Raw genomic sequence first — 22729 nt, forward strand, 5'->3', positions numbered from 1 at the left:
AACAAAGAGAGAAGAGATAATGCACTTACCTCAAAGCTTGAAGAAGAATCCCTTTGCACTTTTCTCTTTTTTTTTCTCCATCGCGAGTTCCTTCTTTCTCCTTTACACTTGTCTCCTCCCTCTTCATGGATGGCGCTAGTGGTGGCAGCCTCTCTCTCTCTCTCTCTCTCTCTCTTGCTTGTTTACAAACCTGTAAAATGCCATGCTCGGGTTTCGATACTTTTTTATGAAGCCCCTCTCTCTCCCGTTTTTTATTTCTCTCCATCTCTCTCTTACTTCCCCTCCTTTCTTCTCTCTACTTCTCTCCCTCCTTCCCTCCCCACTCTCACTCAACTCATCTCATTGCAAAGACAATCAAATATAGAAAATAAAAAGCTTAAAAAACAAAGATATTGAAAGAAATGTCATCCCACCTCTCTTTATCTCTCTCTTCCCCCTCTCCCTTTACTTTTCTTTCTTAATCTTCTCTCTCATTCTCTCATTTTTTTCTTATTTCTCTCTCCCTCTCTCTCTCCCTCTCTATTTTTTCTCTCTATCTCTCTTTCTCCCTCTCTCTCTCTCTTCTTTTCACTCTCCTTCCTCTCTTTACCTCACCCTTCTTTTCTACCTCCTTCTTCTCTCTTCCTTCCCTCTCCCTCTCTATTTCTCTCCCCCTCTCTTTCTCTCTCTATTTCCCTTTCTTTGTTTCCTCTCTCTTTGTTTCTCCCCCCTCTCTCTCTCGTTGTTTCTCTCACTCGTCCTCCTCTCTCCCTCCTGTAACGTGTCCACTAGGATCATCTAGGACACGTCTTAGCAGTCCATCGGAAAGGATGTCTAGAAAACTCCGCCCGGCACTCCCATGGAATGTTACGGGTTTTGCAATCTAGGTCTTCCCGTGTCTGCCCCGTAGCGGAAGTATCCTGGCCGTTCCCACTTAGGATCGACCTGAATTTGGGTTTTCCTGTTTGGTCATTAGCTAGCAGCAACTAGCGTCAGACCCGAGCGAACTACTTTACGCAGAAACGCCAGGTCCGAAGCGGATTCACGCTGCACTTGGTTCAAGGAGAATGGGAAACGAGAGGGATGCAATGCTCAACCTCTCTGCCATAAGGCATAGTCCCATTTCGTTCCCCTAAAACAGCGTGAATCAGGTAACAGGTAAATCTAAGTCATCCTTCTCGTTATTTGCTCGGCGATGATGATCATCCCTCTGTTCGTTGAAGATTTTTGAGAAAAGTTCCCGGCTAACCGGGACCACCCATCCATAGGACGGACCCATGGTCCATCCTCCGCACTTTCCTTGGTTTGTTTTAGTTATGTAATTACCTACCACATTAATTGGACATATAACAACCAGCTTCTTTGATTAGCCCTGTTAAGCACTGGTTCCTTCACGTAATCTTATCACAGGACATAAAGAAAACAATGTCAAACAACTTCTTTATTATCATTTTATCCTTTTATCTTTGAAATACAAGGAGTTCCGCCCGTAGGCTTGATCATAATCCGCCCGAAGGCTATCCAGTAATCCTCCAGGGATCACTATTCCAAGCTTCTGCCCGTAGACTAGTATGCGGGCCTCGAGATCCAATCCCGAGTCACGTTAGCCTCTTGTGCAGGGCCCGGAAGGCGAGGGATTTACGGCCAGAGCCCCCTCTGGCACCCAAGCGTCCTCCTGCTCCAAGTAGAACTCAACGGAGAGACCTCTCACGGCGGGTTCGGTCCACGTTCCCGGCACGGTTAACAACCCCCTTGGTTAGGGTCAGGCAGGCAGTCGGGGGTAACTGAAGCTGCCTCTCCCTTCAGGCCTTCAACCTGAAGTATTTAGATATCGTTTCATCCTTTAGTTCATTGAGCAAACAATGCAAACAGTGCTTTCTAAACTGTTACAAGCACAATCAATTCCAGTGGTCGTTTATTTGGCCATCTGTTAAAAAGTGAATCTTTCTCTCCGAATGCATCCAACATTCGATCTGGGATCAAATTGCGACTTGGCAAGATCCCCAAGGGTTTTTTTGTTCCCCCTTTTATCCTTGGGTTAGGGCCATACCCTATTAACCCAACTTAACCAATACCTTAAGTAATAGTAAATCCTGGCGACCATGTCGCTTCAATTTATTGATTGGTCATTTGCTTCCAGGCAAATACCTAACTCTCCTTTTACTTGGCAATTATTCCCCAAGAAAGGTGATGTAACAGGATGATTACTCATCCTCTTGTAAGTTAAATTTGCGCAATAACTTGCCAACCTCATTTCAAGAAATGACAAAACTCTCTTGTGGACAAGTCACAAGTCTATGCGATGTTGCAAAAAGCATCAACTGAAGCATTTACAATCGTTAGTAAAATAATACAATTAAACCGACAAAAGTGAATACCTAGCAGTCTTCAGCTACATAAATAAATCAACTGGTTAGAAATAAATCCTAACCTTAATTTATTACGAGTGCGCACTCTAAACTCATAAACGTTTATTAATTTAATATGCATTTTGCGGAATCACCCGCTATGGAATCACCCATGTACACACTAAATTAATGAAACGCCCGAAAAGGACAGGCGTCCCCATCAACTTCTCGCACAAAGAATCCACTTTGTGTATGAGCCCCGGTCATCTAAGTTTACGGAATCCATCGTAAAACCTCACGGAATCCACTGTGGAATATGCCTCCTGGCATCATACCCCCGGGGTGGGATAGCAATTGACCTCAATTGCTATTAGCTCAATGTGGAGCTAACAGAGTGGGGAAAGTATTTAAGTCTCTAGCGTGCATCCATTGTGCTTCCTCTACAGGATGGTTCTTAAATTTTACTAGATATCTAGAATACCTTCGGCCAGTTCTAGTGGTCATGTAGTCAGTGTCTATGATGGCTTCTGGTTCAAGTATTTCAGTCTCTTCCTCTAGTAAAGGTGGGTTTTCATAAACAGGATGGATAGGTAATTGGCCTCTAAATGGTCTTAATAAACTAATGTGAAATGTATTGTGAATTTTCTAATGAGATGGTAATTCTAATTTGAATGCATTATCATTAATCTTATGAATGATTCTAAATGGTCCATAGAATCTAGGAGCTAATTTGACAACTGGATGTCTATCTACACTTTGCAGTCTACGTTTTTCTATTCTCAGCCAAACATAATCATCAACTTTGAAATTCATGGCTTGTCTTTTCTTGTTGGCTTGTTTGGTATATGATTGTTGGGCTTTAGCAATCATATCCTTAACCTCATCAAAAATACTATTATGCATACTAGCAATATCATCAACACTCTGAATTTTATTAGACAAAGATGCAACAGGTGTAGATAATCTATATCCATAAATGACTTCAAAAGGTGCTTTCTTTGTAGATGTGTGCGGTGTATTGTTGTATGCAAACTGTAATAAATGCAAATGAGTGTCCCATGTCTGAGGTTTAGAGATAGTATATGCACGTAAAAGATCTAGAATAGTGCTGTTTGTGGCTTCTGTTTGTCCATTAGTTTCTGGATGAAATGCAGATGAGAAATCAATCTTTGTGCCTAGATTAGCAAACAGGGTAATCCAAAAATTGTTACAAAATCTAGAATCACGATCTGAAATAATCACTTTTGGCAATCCATGGTTAGTAAAAACAGTTTTCAAAAATAATTGTGCTGCTTGTGATGCTGTTAAAGTTTTCTTACATGGAATGAAATATGCTTGCTTACTAAATCTATCTACAACTGTCCAAATCATATCATGGTTAGATTTAGTATTTGGTAAACCAGTAATGAAATCCATAGAAATATGTTCCCAAGGTTTAGATGGAATAGACAAAGGCATTAGTAATCCATACTGTTTACCATGATGTCTCTTTATTCTTTGACAAATCAAACATTCAGAAACGAAATTAGATACATCTGCATCCATATGTGGCCAATAAAAATCTTCAGTTAACATATGTAATGTAGATATGATACCTCTATGACCTTGATATGGGGGACAATGAATTTCATTCAAAACAAAAGATCGGAATGGAATAGTAACACACAGTCTCTTTTCATAAAACATAAATCCATCATTATATGACAATGAATCAACAGGAATGAAATTATTTTGAACTAATTTATTCCAATCAGAATGAAAAGTAATATCCTGGTGATATGTATCTTTCATAGCAATCAAAGAATCAAAAGATATGACAGAAATATTATGAATTGCAAGTCTTCTACTCAATGCATCAGCAACTACATTTTCTTTTCCAGGTTGGTATTGAATGATAGGATGAAAACTTTGAATAAAGGAAACCCATTTGATATGACGGTCAGAAATTTGGGGTTGGCTAAGTAAATGTCTAATGCTTTGCTATTCAGCCTTTATCATGAATTCTAAACCCATTAAGTAGTGTTTCCACTGTCTTAATGCTTGTACAACTGCTAATAGTTCTTTGTCATAAGTGGAATATTTCAGCTCAGAGGGTTTCAGCTTAGAACTAGAATATGCTATTGGATGATTGTCTTGCATTAGTATGGCTCCTATTCCTGATCCGCTAGCATCGGTCACAACTAGAAAGAATGGTCTATTAAAGTCAGGAAATTGTAAAACAGGGGCATTGGTTAATGCACGTTTCAGTAAGTCAAAGGATTTCTGCTGATTTTCAGTCCATTGATAAACAATGCCTTTCTTGAGAAGTTTTGTTAATGGTAAAGCAATTAATGAAAAATTACGTACAAACTTCCTATAGAAACTAGCAAGACCAAGGAATGAGCGTAACTCATGCACGTTTTTAGGAGCAGGCCAATGCAATATTGCGTCAATATTCTTAGGATCAACTTTAATTCCTTCAGATGATACAATATGACCTAAATACTCAATTTCTGTCTTAAAGAATTCACTCTTTTCAGGATTTGCAAACAATTGATTTTCTTTCAGTAATTGAAAAACTATTGACAAATGCTCATAATGCTCTTTCTCATTTTGACTAAACACCAAAATATCATCAAAGAAAACAATCACACAGTACTGATATTTCAAAAAGATACGGTTCATCATTCTACTGAAAGTGGCAGGTGCATTAGTCAATCCGAATGGCATGACTAAGAATTCGTAATGGCCAAACTGTGTTCTAAATGCAGTCTTAAATATGTCAGATTTATCTAGCCTCACCTGATGATATCCAAACTTAAGGTCAATTTTACTAAATATAGAAGATCCTTGCAGTTTGTCCATAAGGTCATCAACTCTAGGTATAGGATACCTATTCTTTACAGTGATCTTATTTAAAGCTCGGTAGTCAATACACATACGATAGGTATTATTCTTTTTCTTGACTAAAAGTACAGGTGCACCGAATGGAGAACTGCTAGGTCGAATTAAGCCTCTATTTAGTAATTCTTCAACTTGACTCTGGATTTCTTTTTGCTCTATCTGATTGTGCCTATATGGTGCTTTGCAAGGTGGTTGTTTGCCAGGGATTAAATCAATCTTATGGTCTTCTGGACGTGAAGGTGGTAAACCTGGTGGTAGGTCTTCTGCAAAACAGTCCTTAAAATATGCAAGAAATTCCTTATGCCTAGGGTGCATATGATTTTCCTTTGCTTGCAATTCATTCACCCAAATGAGATATGATTTACTACTCTTGCGTAATGCATGTTTTGCTTGAGTATGCGAAAGCAGTGGAAAAACATTAGATGCATGCATACCATATAATGTAATAGATTTTCCTTGAAAATTAATATTCATTGTGTGTGTGGAATAATCTATATTTGGATTATGCTGGTGTCGCCAAGGCATTCCTAAAATAATGTCACTCGACTGTAATGGAACAACTAAGAAATTTCTTCTTTCAATGTATGAACCAATTTGAATCTCTAAATCTTGTACTTCTTGTGTACCATTATACCTAGTGCCTAAAAATGCAGCTTTTATACGATAATGCATAAGTACAGTCTGTAATTTCAATTCCTTTACCAATTTTGCTGAAATAAAGTCATGAGTACTACCGTCATCATGCAAGATAGTCTTTTCCTTTCCATGCACCAAACATTTCATAGTCAATAATGAATGTGGAGTAGGCATACCTGGTAAAGTGTCGGAAGTAGTAGTAGTGTCGTCCTCATCTTCAGTGAAATCAGGCATATCCTCATGCTCGTCTTCGTCCATAGGATAATCCATATGTGGTTCCGTCATCCTGTAAAACTCAAAAGAACTTTCTCACTCAAAATCAAATTAGCGGGATGAGCGTAGCTCAAATTCGGGGTTACAAGGCTATGTGTTTTTGGGTATTTCTTCTTTCAATTTTCAAAAAATCTGCGATATTTCCTTCTTCGTTTGCTGAAAATACTTCAGCGGACCTGTGGATGGGTAGAATACCTTGCCACGAACAACTTTGCAGTTCAGAGTTTTTACGCAGGAACAGCCCTTCTAGGAGTTTTGAGCACTAGTCAGTTCTGACTCCAGTTGACTAGTCTGACTTGCAGAGTTGCAGACTTAGCCGACTTGCAGAGTTGCAGACTTGCAGAACTTAGGCCGACTTGATGAACTTGTAGGACTTGATTCCAGCCGACTTGCAAGACTTGACTTCGGAGGTGCAGGACCCAGAGTTTATGAACTTACTTGTCTTGTGTGACTTGCAGAAGCTTAGAGTCTTAAGCTTAATAGCTTAAGCTTAAGCTTAAGAGAGGCAGCACGGCGCAATTCGTAGGGAGGGGCCGTTTTTTCTTCACGGCGAAAAACGCGGAGACATCCTCTTGTACCACGGCGAGAAATTTGAAGCTTCAAGCTTCTTTTAAAGCTTATAAGCTTAACAATTAAGCTTTGAAAAAGTTGGTTTATGGAGTTTGCTCACTGGTTTTTGAAGACTTGATGAAGGAGATGAATGCGTGGTCCTCCGCTTGTACAGCCTAGTCCTTCGCGATCTGAGAGTAGAAACAGGGGTTCTTGATCGCCAGAAGTCTGCCTGTATCGACGGTTCGCGACGAGATTGACTGTAGAGCCCGATCGTTCCAGAAGCTCCGCCTTCGCTCAAGATGGGTAGCGATTGGAAGCTCTTGATCTCAGCTCCGCTCTGATACCACTGGTGCGCAGAACGGTCGTAGTATGCTCACGTAGTGAATCCCGGAAGGTCCCCAAGAACAATGAACTTTACCCTTTTGCACAAAAAACAATGTAAAAGCATGAACGACAAGAAGCAAGAGACCAATTGGGTTCAATCTCCCCCCATGCCTTGTGTGAGCGCTTCACAAAGCATGTACTTTATGTATATTTCCATCTTCATGCTCAATAATAGCCCAATTTACAAAAATATGACAAACTTTTAGCTTTTGAGTTTGCTTTCTACAAAAATAGGAAATAAAGCTAATGGACGGTGCCCATAGAGTCTGGCACGCCCAACACAATGTCCCAAATAGAAATAACATATCCGTGCGCATAGGCGCATACAAAATAATAATCAATAATCAATGCCTTAATAGACATAATAAAATATAGGCGTGGTGCCTATCAAAATATAATCCATAAGTCGAATACTCGCAAGACTCCAATGCTTTCCTCCGCCACTGCTGCTATCTCTACACATCAACTGAAGCATTCACAATCGTTAGTAAAATAATACAATTAAACCGACAAAAGTGAATACCTAGCAGTCTTCAGCTACATAAATAAATCAACTGGTTAGAAATAAATCCTAACCTTAATTTATTACGAGTGCGCACTCTAAACTCATAAACGTTTATTAATTTAATATGCATTTTGCGGAATCACCCGCTATGGAATCACCCATGTACACACTAAATATTAACGCCCGAAAAGGACAGGCGTCCCCATCAACTTCTCCCACAAAGAATCCACTTTGTATATGAGCCCCGGTCATCTAAGTTTACGGAATCCACCGTAAAACCTCACGGAATCCACCGTGACACGGAATCCACCGTGGAATATGCCTCCTGGCATCAACGACCTAGTGAATACTTGATTCAATGAGATAAAATATAGATATTACTAGCGAGAACGGAGGTCTACTCACCTGAGCACTCTCCCAATCTCGGAAAGTCATGTATCGTCCACATGAGAATGGCTTGAATGTTGGCTGACCGCCGACCATCGTGCCTACTCATATCTTGCACAGTGACCCTCTCCTCCCACAAAATCTTAAGCTCATCGACTAATGGACGAAGATACACGTCCATATTTTTTACTTTGTAGCGGCCTGGGACGAGCAAGCTAAGGATGAGATGTCCTTTCTTCGTAGAAATCCATGGAGGGATATTGTAGTTGACAAGCACTATAGGCCACACACTCTAAGAAGTTGAGCGCAGACCGAATGGGTTCACACCATCCATTGCGAGACCGAGCCGAAGATTCCTTGGCTCTCGCGCAAAGCCTGGGAAGATAGAGTCAATGTGTCTCCATGCACGTGAATCCGCTGATATTCGTTGAACTCCATCTGTGGACCTATTCTGCACATGCCACGTTGTCAAGCTTGCCATGCCAGATGTACGAAACATGTGGTTTATGCGGGGGATGAGCGGAAAGTGTCTGAGAACTTTCTGAGGGATGGTTTGCCCTTGGAAGTCCTGTCGATACCTGTGAGCACCACACTTTGGACATGTCTCCATATTTTCGTATTCATCTCGAAACAGTATGCAGTCGTTGATACATGCATGGATGTTATTGTAGTCCATGCCAAGCTTCCGTAAAACATGCCGTGCATCATCACGAGACTCAGGCATGGTATTTGCAGTTGGTAATATATGATATTTAAATAACCTGAAAAAAATTATAAAACACCTTGAAAAAGCACAAATGTTTGTAATAATAGTGTCAAAAAAAAAAATCAATGAAGCCTATGTGCAAGGTACCTGAATAACTTGGTCATACTCATATCGCTCCACCCGTATTTTGCTTGCACACTCTTGGTCTTTATACAAGACAATTGCTGCTATAATGATTGAACCACATCCATTTTGATAGCACCATATGCAATCATACCAACCATAAATGTATAAAAACTAGATATAAGAGAACATGCTTCCTCAAGGCTATGTGGAACATACCCTACAATCAATGACATAGCATCTCCATGCTTCATACAATCCAATTTTTGAGACATGGTCTCCATCTTCACTTTAGAAAATCAAACCTTCTTTCGCAGGCCTCTTATTACAACATCCTCATGAACCACATTGTGTTAAGCATCACCATTTAACCATTTAGAAAAATCCAAAGGTATAGTACTACTAATAGCATCACCATGTGGTACATCATGTAAGGGGAATCCCATATTCAATGGAGCAACTGACTTGTTTCCATGATCATTTTCACTATCTAGTGAAGCATTAGAGTGACCTAAATCTCTCTCATATATATCCACAAGGATACCATCCACTAGTTTCTTTCTCTATAAGGCATTAGGCTTCTCACCTTTTTGTGTGTCCCATAGAGATGAATGAATGGTCTTGGACATACAACCTCCAATGTGCATGCAAAGCCACCAACATCAATCCAATCCGACTCTTTTGCTATTGTTTCTTGATAGTAGGCACATGCACCTCCTACATAAGCTTTTCATGAAGAGTTCCTAGCCAATTAGAAATAGCTACATTTTCAGATAGCCTTGTTATCTATGCATACCTTATTCCCCATACATACCATGCTTTCCATACATGTCATGTTGTGAATTGAATCCATGCTACCCATCATTCCCATATTAGCCATTAATACCATGATATCCATGATGGGGCTGAGTTAGATAAGTCCCATTGGGGCTCTTAGGGAGAGTGGGTGAGGTTTGTGGCCAGTGTGGGGTGGGGGCCTCACAAGGAGATTGGTTGCATGGATGATAGGAGAGCTCAAGAGAGGACTCATCCTAACTTTGGGAGACTCACAAATCTCAAATGTGAAAAGCCTCATGGCCAAACATCTTGCATGGATTGCATACATGTCAAGTGCCAGACATGGATATCTTGATCATTGAAAGTGTATTATATCAAGGGTTATCTCATCTAGAATGGGAGGACCATGGAGTTTACTTGCACTTACATACAAGTATCAAGCTCTGATTCACTAGGAGGTATGCAAAGCTTTCCATACATTGCATTGTGCACCCCTTAAGGGTCTTAAGTGATAAGGGAGGGTCACTTCTCTTTTGCTTACCACCTCACCTAACATCGACCTTTTTCCTTGGGCTAGAGTATACATGGTAGATATTTTTAATTATTCAACTAACATGAGATGCACTAGAAAATAAACATTGAGCCTTTTCATGAGTTGCAAGGATTGAATAAGGGCTTGGGTAGGGGACTTACCTTAATAGTCGAGTGACTTACTAGCTGCCACTGATCCTTTTAGAATGTCTTATTATTTACTTGGGATAAACTCAACATACACATACATTAGAAGAAATATGGACTCTCTCTTTTTTGCCACTTAAGGAGTGAATAAACAAATATAGGCCTAATCAATGAGATGTAAGATATGCTCAATGCCCCACCCTCATAAGGTGCCACCAATGATCCATGGCTCTCAAAGTTGTAAGGCCCCCATTATGAGGAGAAGCCATATGTGAGCCTAGATATTGGTTGAGTCGTGAGTTTTATGTTCTCAAATGAGGTCTATGTGACCGGATGGAAAAAATGTGATCATTATCGGTCTAACCTTTGGGTTAGACTAAGTAGTTAAGATGGTAGCAACTCCATGCACATTGTATCAAGTTGCAAGATAAGGGAGTTATAAGGGGCCCTAGCCAACAGTAAAGGGATTTTTCCTTGGAATAGCGATGAGGAGTTTCAGGACATGATGGCACGCATGTCTCCAAACCAGCTCGCAAGATTCAGAGAGATGGCAGACTAGGAGCTGTCTCCTTCTTTGTCAGGGTGCTCTGCTAGATCTACTTCAGCGCGATCAGATGCTTCAGCTTCGAGCAGACAATCTCGACGCTCACGACTTGGGCTAGAGAGAGGGACTGCATCGGGATCAAGGGGATGCTGCTGTGGAGACACGGATGTGGTGTCTCCATCTCGTCGTTCAGCTGGAGCTGCGTCACCTCCAGGATTTGTCACACCTGTGGGGACGTCTACTCTAGTTACTCCGGCTTTTGTGCAGCCGTCAGCAAGTGGCACCCCTTTTGGTGGCACCCCTTTGAGTGCCACTCCGAGAGAGGTTACCCCCATCGGTACACCGGATGTAGAGGGGTCTCCTGGATATGCCCAGGAGCGTGGACGGAGATGGGAGAGGACCCATCTTAGGTAGACTCCTAGGGGTTATGGATATCTGGTTGATAGTAGGTCAGGAGCCATCATCATGAATGATGAGGGGAGGAGGGTGATGACTCGCATGAGAGAGTTGTGCCAACAAGTTTTTCGGCACAACGTCCCGGATCATTGGAAGAACATACCGGAGGGGAGGAAGGACTACATAGTAGCATCCTTGCACAAGGAGTTTCTGGTGCCAGCCGCAGTAGATAGATTCTCTACGGGCTAGATGATGGATTGCATGCGTGCATACATGTCACATAGACGATCCGACACACGCAAGGCAATCAAGAGTGGGGCTGCAAAGCCCGAGTGGTTAGATGCAGACGACTGGCGCCAACTGAGGGAGGAGGCTACAGATTCGCCAGGACGTTAGAGTCAGCAGCGCGAGGCGACGAGGGCACGACTCGAGGCCGGGGTGGTCCATCATCTTGGGAGTGGCGGCCACAGGACATATTTGGAGGACTTTGTAAGTTTCTCTTTTGTTTTGCTTGTTTGTTTTTTTGAAATATTCTTTGTACTGACAATCATGTTTCTAACAGTTAGCATTTTGTTTTCTTTGCAGCACTCCATTACAAATCGCGATCCACAAGGCCTTGAGACTCGATATGCAGAGAGGCACGGTCTCAATGCATTGATCGACCGATTGTATAGACGCGGCGGCCCTGTAAGTCACTCATCTTTCTTGTCCGTAGTTACCATGAGATATTTGAATGCATTATTGTATGGTGGATTGATGTGTTATTTCTTTTTATGCAGAATCCGTTCGATGGTCCTTTGCGGTAGGACGAGCTTTCGGGGGACGAGGATTTGTAGCTCGCCCTTGGATCCTTGGAGCTCACACACCTTTATTTTTTAGTCGCCTGATCTATGTAGACATTTTCTATGTATTAGTGATATCCTGTCATGATTGTACCAATCGCTTTTTATGCGATCATGTATTTATTTTATGTATAAGTTTTATGATTTCAGTATACATTATTTTTGTTTGCAAGCGCTTTGTATACAATAGTGCAGAAACTATTTTGTATGGCTCTCATACAACACACAGTGCTATATGTGGCAGGACAGCTTGCTGCCCTGCCACAAAATTTTTTTTTCCCTGTTACTGTCGCTATTTGTGTTGCAAATTTACTGCTCGCATCGCTATTTCCGTCGCTATATGCATCGCAGATTTACTGGTTGCGTCCCTATTGGCGTCGCTATATGCGTCGCATATAGCGACGTTTCTATGGCGTCGTCAATAATTATGCTTTTTGCGACGACGGGGGAAAATTTTGTTGTTTGTATTTTCGTCGCTTTAAAGTCGGTATAAGGTCTATATCTTGTAGTGTTAGGGAGTGTACAAACACTATGCAAGATAAGTTTCATAATGATATTGATTTTGTAGCACAAGAGAATACTAAAAACCAAGAGGATTATCTTAGATGCACGGTTGAAACCTTTGTTTAAGGTTGAGAAGAACCTTTTGAATGATTTAGAGTTTGAATTAGAAGGTTCTAATTTTATGCAGACATATATGGCTACTATGAAGAATACATTGGTTAGAATTATGCATGATCAATAGGTTTCCATTGCTGGGAGAATGTCTCAGATAATATCGCGGCCAATGGCACTTGTGCAATGGTCATTTATTTATGAAAACTTGGAAGCATTGATTCATGGGAAGGATGTTCTCAAGAGAATCTTGAAGGAATGTAGGTTGAGTATGATAGATTTTTGGGCATGATTACCTAGTTGCAAAGTGTCGAGCAGCATGGCAAGTTGAAATTGAGTCCTCAAATTATTTTTAATATTGTGAAGGCTAATGTCACTAAAGTTTTGCATCATATCATTTTTAATAAGTTAAGATATGTGAGCTTACATCTAATAGGATTCATAATGTTGATGTTCTACATTTTATATCACGAGCAGCATGTACAAAGAGTAGTCTATCACTGATTCTCATTATGCGCATGAGCCTCACACCCCATGGAGTCTCTTGTACTACTATTAGAATTTCTTTTTTGCATCATACTTTTTCTATGTATACCTCTATTTTCTAATTCTCATTATGTGCATGAGCCTCACACCCCATGGAGTCTCTTGTACTACTATTAGACTTTCTTTTTTACATCATACTTTAGCTATGTATACCTCTATTTTGTAATTTTATTTTGAGGGGATTATGCAACCATTATAGAGGGCTCTAAGTATCATACTAGAGAGGCTCTACTTATTATTATTCATCGTAGCTTACTTCATGGTGTACGACTATGAGTAAACGACTATGAGTAAAGCATAATTTTTGTCATTAGGTACGCTAGTTTTGGAGAAGACATTTGACACCATGACATGCAAGGGTTTGAATCATGGTTGTACCATCCATCCGCTGGGTTGTGCCAAGCATTAGCCATGGTTTGATGCATTATGCTTACCCTTAGCATGGTTAGAACCTTAGTCGACATAGTAGTTCTATGTGTGAATTATTCTTTAGATGCCTCACAAAGTTGTGTGTCTCATGAAGTATAGTTATGTAGGTAGTTTTCAACATGACTTGAACAGGTATCTATGTTATTATATCTCATTTTTAATCAGTTGTGATACTCATGAATTGTTGTATGATGGATTTTCATGATAATGTATGAGATTTCACAATTGGTGCCATGTTTCTCTATGTCTCTATATATTTTCAATATATTCTCTAATCTGCGTTTCTAATTTGTTGATTATTAGTGTTGTATGTATTCTTATGTCTCAATATTATTAGTTTATGAGTTGCCTCATGTATTATTATATATTTTATACACTACCTATTGTAGTGAGAAATATTTTCATATGAGGCTCTACAGTCCTATTATGCATTTTTCATAGATTAGAGGCTGTAACAAATGCAATTGAATTGGATGCAATATACATAAGAAAATATTGTACAAATGAGAATTTTTAGCAAGGTTATGGACAACCATGCATCCCATTGAGGTCAGTCCCATATGGGGTGGTTTTAGAGGCAACCTCATGCCTAGTAGTGGTGCACAGATTGGATGTTGTACATGTGCGTAGAGAATTCCACAAGGTCCCCAAGAACAAAGAACTCTAAAAACCTTCATAATTTCAACTACAAAGAAAAAGTAGATTTGCATGACATGAGACAAAAGAGACAAATTGGATGCAGGCTCGTATACAAGGTGAATTCCTTGTGCGAGAAGTTAATGGGGACGCTTGTCCTTTTCGGGCGTCAGATTAATTTAATGTGCACGTGGGTGATTCCGTAAAATGCAAATTAAATTAATGGATGTTTATGAGATTAGAGTGTACACTTGAATTAAATTAAAGTTAGGACAAAGGAGTTCCAACCTATTTAATTATTTTGTAGCTGATGACTGTTAGGTATTCACTTTTTTGGGTTTTATTTAATTATTTTCTAACAATTGTGAATGCTTTGATGTGTAGAGCAGGTGGCGACGGCATGAATCCAAATGCCTAGAAGAATTACTTATTTTTATGGGTGCGCTCCTTATTACTAAAGTGCATGGCACCAAAATTTATCTAAGTGCACTTTATTTATTAAAGTGCTTAACAAAACATTTATTAACTTGTATGCCTATAGGCACTCGATTAAATATTTCACTATTTGATATTTGTATTTGGGAATAGCCCATCCAAACGCCTTACTTTACATTTGGGCGAATGCAAAAGCAAAAGCAAAAGCATGCTATTTGTATAGTGGGCTATTTTTTAAACAAATCTATAAATACATACCTTATAAAGTGCTCACACAAGGCATAGGGGGAGATTGCACCCAATTTGTCTCTTTTGTCTCATGTTATGCAAATCTACTTTTGCTTTGTACTTGAGATTATGAAGGTTTTTTGTAGAGTTTTTTATTCTTGGAGCCCTTCTGGCATACACTATGTACTATCATTGATGCACATATCGGATGTTATACGCGTGCATAGAGAATATCGGAAGGTCCCCAAGAACAAAGAACTCTATAAACCTTCATAATTTCAAGTACAAAGCAAAAGCAAATTTGCAGGACATGAGACAAAAGAGACGAATTGGGTTCAATCTCCTCCTATGCCTTCTGTGAGCGCTTCACAAGGCATGTATTTATAGATTTATTTATCTTGAAGCTAAAAAATAGCCTACTATACAAATAGCATTCTTTTTCTTTTGCGTTTGTGTTTGCCCAAATATAAAGTAAGGCATTTGGATGTCCAAAAGTCCGAGTTGTATCCAAATATAAATATCAAATAGTAAAGTATTTAATTGAGTGCCTATGCACATACAAGATAATAAATATTTTGTTAAGTACTTTAATAAATAAGTGCTCTTAAATAAATATTAGCGCCATGCCTTTGGTGATAAGGTGTGCACCCATAAAAAATAGTAATTCTTGTAGGCATTTGGATTCACGCCATCGCCCGGTGCTACCCAACACCATCGCCACCTGCTCTACACACAACTGAAGAATTCACAATTGTTAGAATATAAATAAATAAAACCCAACAAAAGTGAATAGCTAGCAGTCTTCAACTACAAAATAATTAAATAGGTTGGAACTCTATCCTAACCTTAATGTAACTCGAGTACGAACTCTAAACTCATACACGTCCATTAATTTAATTTGTATTTTATGGAATCACCCACTGTGGAATTACCCATGTGCACATTAAATTAATATGATGCCCAAAAGTCCCTATCAGCTTCTCGCACAAGGAATCCACCTTGTGTAGGAGCCCCGACAATAAATAGTTTTATGAAATCCACCGTTGTCATGGCATCCACCGTGAAATATACCTCCTGGTATCAAGTGGCAACCCCAAAATACCTACTCAATCCCCCTTCCACGTTGAAAGAAAACATGGTACTTTTGGGATAGCACTTGGATCCCATGGTGAGAGTAAATGTGTTGAAAATAGACCTCGAATTGTCTAAGTGATCAAAAGTTCACCTCCCCAGATGTTATGAAGGAGTGGACATAAAAAAGGCATATGTTTTAAATATGGTGATAAGCACACAACAGATCATGCTTCAAAATGCCCCTACAAGATAATAAAGGTCAAAGCACATAGCATGTATGTAATGGAAAATTGAAACAATGATTAGGAGAATTTATATGTTGAAAATAAGGGGTATACAAAGGATTTAGACTAGGAGTAGTTCTATGGTCCAGAGGATGGGTTTTCCATTGACCAATGTAGTTATCCATCTTATGCTTTTTATTTGATTACCTCGAGTACACTCTAGATGGCTACCACTTCCCTTTGCTCCATCTCCATGGATGCATGGAGTAGCATTAGGAGCCTTAGTATACTACAAGATACAAGCCTCATACTGACATTCAAAGCGACAAAAATATTCACCAAAAAAATTACCCCTGTCATCGCTAATTACGTCGGTATTAGCGACGCCATAGAAGTGTCACTATCGACGTCGCTATTTGTGTCACTATTTGTATCGCTATTTGTGTTGCATATGATGCAATAACGACATAAATAGTGACACTTTGCGACGATTTTGCAATGCAAACTGCAATGATAATAACAATGTCTGCAGTAAATTTGTGACACTAATAGTGACGGTTACAAAGAAAAAAAAGGGTTTACAGTAAAGTGTACAATGGTCATCAAAATGAAGGCAAAGTGTACTTGAATCCACATGACTTATACATAAAATAAAAACAAGATTGCTTTATGAAAGCGCTCATGGAATCATGGCAAGATACAAAGGATGATAATAACATAGTGCATAGAAAATATCTACATAAATCACATGACCAAAAAAGAAGAGGATGTGCACTCCATGGATCCAAGTGCAAGCTATAGAACCTCACCATCCAGAAGCTCGTCATACTCTACAAAGCAGCATCAAACGAACCCTGCAAAAAAAGAGACAACTACACATCAATCCACCATATAATAATGCATTGTAATTAAAATTAGTAACTACGGATAAGAAAGATAAGTGACTTACTGGGCCGTCGCATGCATACAATCTATCAATCAATGCAGTGAGACCGTGTCTCTCTGCATATTAAGTCTCTAGGCCAGTGGGATCGCAGCTTGTAATGGAGTGCTGCAAAGAAATCAAAATACAACTATTAGAAACACGATTGTCAATACAAGCAATATTGGAAAAAAATAAGCAAGAAGAACAAAAGAAAAACTTACAAAGTTGTCCAGATAAATCCTGTGGTTGGACGGCACTCCCAAGATGATGGACCACTCGTGCCTCTAATCGTGTCCTTGTTGCCTCGTGCTACTATCTCCAACGTCCTTGAGAATCTATAGCCTCCTCCCTCAGTCCGCGTCAATCGTCTGCGTCTAGCTACTCGGGCTTTGAGACCCCACTCTCAAGTGCCTTGCGTGTGCTCGATGCTCTGTGTGACATGTCCACATGCATGCACTTCATCATCTAGCCTATCGAAAACCTATCTACTACGATTGGTATCGAAAACTCCTCATGCAAGGATGCTATTATGTACTCCTTGCTCCCCTTTGGTATGTTCTTCCAATGATCCAAGATGTTGTGCTGAAAAACTTGTTGGCACAACTCTCTAATATGAGACATCACCCTTCTCCCCTCATCATTCATGATGACGGCTCATGTTGTATCATCTACAAGGTATCCATACCCCTCAGAGGTATATCTAAGGTGTGTCATCTCCCACCTACAACAACACTCCTAGGCATATCCAGGAGACCCTTATACATATGGTGTACCCATGAGGGTGGTATCTCTCAGAGTAGCATCCATAGGGGTGCCAGACAGCTATGAGCAAAAGCTGGAGTGACTAGAGTAGATGTCTCCACAAGTGTGACAAATCCCACAGGTGATGCAACTCTAGTAGAATGATGAGACTGAGTCACTTCCTCGGTATCTCCACAACAACCACTTGAGCCACCCTCTCTCAAACGTGCATGAGAGCGAGGAGTAGCACCTCCATATTCTTGACTTTGTAGTGGCCAAGATTGAGCAAGCTAAGGATCAGGTGTCCTTTCTTCGTAGAAATCTATGGTGGGATATTGTAGTTAACAAGGACTACAGGCCACACACTGTAAAAAGTTGAGCGGAGATCGAATGGGTTCATGCCATCCATAGCAAGACTGAGATGAAGATTCCTTGGATCTTGTTCAAAGCTTGGAAAGATAGAGTCAATGTGGCTCCATGCGCGTGAATCCGCTGATAATTGTTGGACACTATCTATGGATCTATTCTGCGCGCATGCCATGTTGTCAAGCTCACCAAGCTTGACGTACGAAACATGTAATGTATACAGGGGATAAGTGAAAAGTTTCTAAGAACTTTATGAGGGATGGTTTACCCTTGTAAGTCTTGTTGATACCTGTGAGTACCACACTTTGGACATGTCTCCAAAGTCTCGTACTCTCCTCGAAATAGCATGCAATCATTGATGTATAGATGCTTCCTTCTCTTAGTAGATCAGATATCTTGGCATCCATGGGCATCAATGCATTGATCATTGTCTCCATCTTAGGCTCCAAGATTGTAGAAAAGTTTGAAAGGATGCTTGTCTCCTCAGGTATTGACGGTATAGACTAGGTAGTGCCTTCCAAGTGGTGGATTGGCTCAGGCACTCCATCCACAATAGGTGTACTCCTTGGGATGAGACATCATCTCCTTGTAATAAAAGCGTCGTACGTGTTCTATTAACAATCAATGTTCTCGCATAATTTTTAGCTTACATTGAGAGCAAGGATATGAGAGATGTTAATTAAGATAAGTCTTGTGATCTTGAACATCACAACCTTCATCCTTTTTCATTTGGTCTATGTTACGACAAACAATTTGTTTTTGTTCTCATTCTCATTTTCTTTCTTCAATTGTTTGAGAAGGAATCTCTCTCTTATTTTCTATCTTTCTTTCTCTTCCTCTCTTTCTTTATTGCCCCTGTTTTTTTCTCTCCATCCCCTTGTGGGTGGGCCTACAGTATGTAAAGTCTAATACATTATGCATGGGGGTGAGGGACTAGCTACCCTACGTCGCATCCTGTGGTATTGCACCAGACCTCGCCACCGTTTTTCCTTTGTGTGTGACTCGATATGCAGAGCATAGGAGGAGGTAGCCCAAAGCATGTCAAGAAAACCATCCATTCACCTTCAAGTCCAATCTCTCTTTCGCTTTACCGGGCCTAGAGACACAGGGCTTCTACGCCTTCCCAAAAAGCATCAAACACACCCAAGGTGCATCTTTAACAAAACCTCTCTCTCTTTCTCTCTCTCTACCACTACCACTACATCATCCATTATCCTACCTTTCATATATTTAGAATACAAGAGTATAGCAGATGCGATGGCCATTTCTCTCTTCCTCTTCCTTTTTTCTTCTCCTGACCCCATTTCCTATCTTTCTTTCTCTCTCTCTCTCTTTCTTTGTTTCCCCTCTCTTTGTTTCTCTCCACCTCCTTATGTTTTCTCACTCATTCTCCTCTCTCCCTCCCTCTCTCTCTCTCTCTCTTTCCCCATTACTTTGTTATCTTTCATATTTCTTCTCTCTCTCTCTCTCTCTCTCTCTCTCTCTCTCTCTCTCTCTCTCTCTCTCTCTCTCTCTCTCTCTCTCTCTCTCTCTCTCTCGTTCTCTCTTTCTTTTCCTTTCTTCTTCTTCCTCTCTCATTTCCTATCCTTCTCCCTCAATGCACCACAATCTCTGCCCTCTCTCATTTCTTATCTTATTTTCTCTCTTTCTTCCCCTCAATGCACATCATTGTAAAAAAGAGCAAACAAAAAAAGAAAAAATTAAAGAACAAGAACAAACCATCTCTTTGTTTTTCTCTATCCCCTTGTGATTTCCCATTCATTCTCCCTTTTCCCTCTCTCTCTCTCTTGTTATGTTTCATGTTTATTCCCTCTCTCTCTCGTTATTTCTTCCTTTTTCTTTCTTCTTCTCCCCCTCTCATTTCCTCTCTTTTCCCCTCTCAATGCACCTCATTCTCAACAAAAAAAAACAAAAGAAAATGAGAAAGAACAAGAACAAACCAAGAGGAAGCAATGCACTCACCACAAAAAGGCCCAAGGATGGATTCTTCATGTCCTCTTCACAATGGCGGCTTCTCTTCACCCTTCGTGCACTTCCTCCTCTTCTTTGCAAATGGCAATGACGGTGGTGATAAGCTCTCCTTCTCTCTCTTTCTCCCCCTATCCCTCCCAAATGCACAATCTATTTCCGTCTCTCTTTCACTCTTTGCAGCAAAATGCTGCTCTCGAGTTTTCGCTCGTTTTTTTTGTCTACGTAGTGTTGCTATTTGTGACATAAATAGTGACGTCGCTAATTTGCATCAGAACTACCCGTTGCTATTCCAATATATCCTTGTAGTGGCACTCTATGCTTTCGAGGTAGTATTAATGGAAAATATATATTTATCATTCTAGATAGTGCTAGTACACAGAGTTTTATCAATACATTAGGCATTGATTGGTTAAAATGCACCAGTATCGAATTATAGTATCCCCTTGAAATTTCAAGTAGAAAATTCTAAAGAAGAACACATGTGTGCTCCAAAGTTCTCCTATACGTGGCTAAAAATATGTGGCATTAGTTGATCTAACTGCATTAGACATGGATCCTATTGATGTTGTCTTGGGTTGTGACTAGATAAAACATTTGGGTAAATTTTCTATGGAATTTTCTCAATTCCACATGGAGTTCATGATGCACGGACCACTCATTCACTTAGAGGAAGTTCAAAATAAATCTATTTTTTAGCTAATTATTGTAGAGAAACTCAAAACGGAGTTTAAGAAATGCTCACAGATATTTGTCTTACACTTGAATATGAAAAATTTAGATCAATCCTCCAAAGTATCTAAAAATTCAACCTTGAAAACCCTACTAGAGGAGTATGATGATTTATTTTAGGTGCATGTATCCCTCCCCCCTAAGAGGAAAGTGGACCACCCACTTAATCAAGAGCTCCATTTCAAGCCAGTGAACAAGCCACCTTATAGAATCTCCAAGTCTCGATATGATGTTGCAAAACAAGTCAAAGATTTACTTGAGATAGAGTTTAATAAATCGAGTTCCTCATCTTATGCATCTCTATCCCTCTTAGTAAAGAAAAAATATTATTCTTTTCGCATGTGCATTGACTAAAGGGACTTAAATAAGATCACTTTCAAAAACTAGTATCTTGTCCCAACGATTGATGACTCATTGGATGAGTTGAAATGGGCATGGTATTTACTAAGATTGATCCACAATTTAGCTATCATCAAATATACATGAGAGATGGTGATGAGATCAAAACAGCTTCCAAGACTGCTCGTGGGCTTTATCATTTTCTACTAATAGCTTTTCAATTGAATAATGCCCACATCACATTTCAAAGCCTTATGAATAGAATCTTATATCCCTTCTTGTTCAATTGTATACTCATTTTCTTTGATGACATTATCATTTTTACAATAAATCATAAGAGGAGCACTTGGCATATGTTAGAAGGGTATTTTATGGCTTAGGAGAATATAGACCATTTGCTAAGGAAAGTAAGTGCATCTTTATGTAGACATCAGTGGAGTACTTAGGACACATTATTAGTGAGAATGGTATATAGGTTGGCCCTAAAGGGGTGCAATGTGTGAAGAGCTAGCCCATACCATCTAACACTACCTCATCAGGTAGTTTCCTTGGTCTCTCTTCATTTTATAGATACTTCATTAATAATTATGACATCTTTGTAGTCTCTTTGATTGATCAGTTAAAGAAGGAATTATTCGTTTGGAAAGCAATTGTTGATCACAACTTTAACTAGTTGAAGGAAATGCTTACTTCAACCCCCATCCTCATATACCTTGACTTCTCAAAAGAGCTCATGATTAAGTATGACGCTTATGGTTGATGTATTGGTGTTGTATTGTTGCAAGAGCGTGGTATGATTGCTTTTGTGAGCCATATGCCTCATGAAAATGAGATACAAATGAATGTTTATGACCAAGAGATGTTGGCCATCCTCTATGTTGTTATGAAATGGCACCATTACTTATATGATAGCCGATTTAGAGTGAAGAACAACCATGGATTCCTCCACTACTTCTTGACTCAATATACTTTGACTCCTAAACAAAGGAGATGAGTGCAAACTTTGCTAAATTATGATTCTGACATCTCTCACACTAGGGATAAAGATAATATAGCAACCGATTCACCACCATGGATGTCGACATGCAAAGTGTCTTTCATTTCAGAGTTGCATAGAGATTGGATTGAGGAGCTTTAGGGAAATTATTTGTTGAATGAGGAATTTAGCCAAATATTTTAGAAATTATAGTATGGGATAATGGATAAAAACTCCCAATATGAGCTCAGAAATGGCCTTATCTAGTCCAATAGCAAGACTATCATCCCCCACACTTCTCCCTTCATACGAAAGATAATGAAAGAGATGCTTCCTTACCCCACTACTGGTCATTTTGGTGTTTTCCAAACATATGATATGATTACCAAGAGATTTCACTAGAAGGGCCTATGGAGGCACTACAAGAGAAAGGCCCTATAGACGCGCATTGTACATACGAAAAAGCGGGCGCGTTTATAAGT

The sequence above is a fragment of the Lygodium microphyllum genome, chromosome 18 (genome assembly GCF_053477565.2).
Source record: "Lygodium microphyllum isolate KBCC chromosome 18, Lygodium_microphyllum_v1.1.10, whole genome shotgun sequence".
In the NCBI taxonomy this organism is placed as follows: Eukaryota; Viridiplantae; Streptophyta; class Polypodiopsida; order Schizaeales; family Lygodiaceae; genus Lygodium; species Lygodium microphyllum.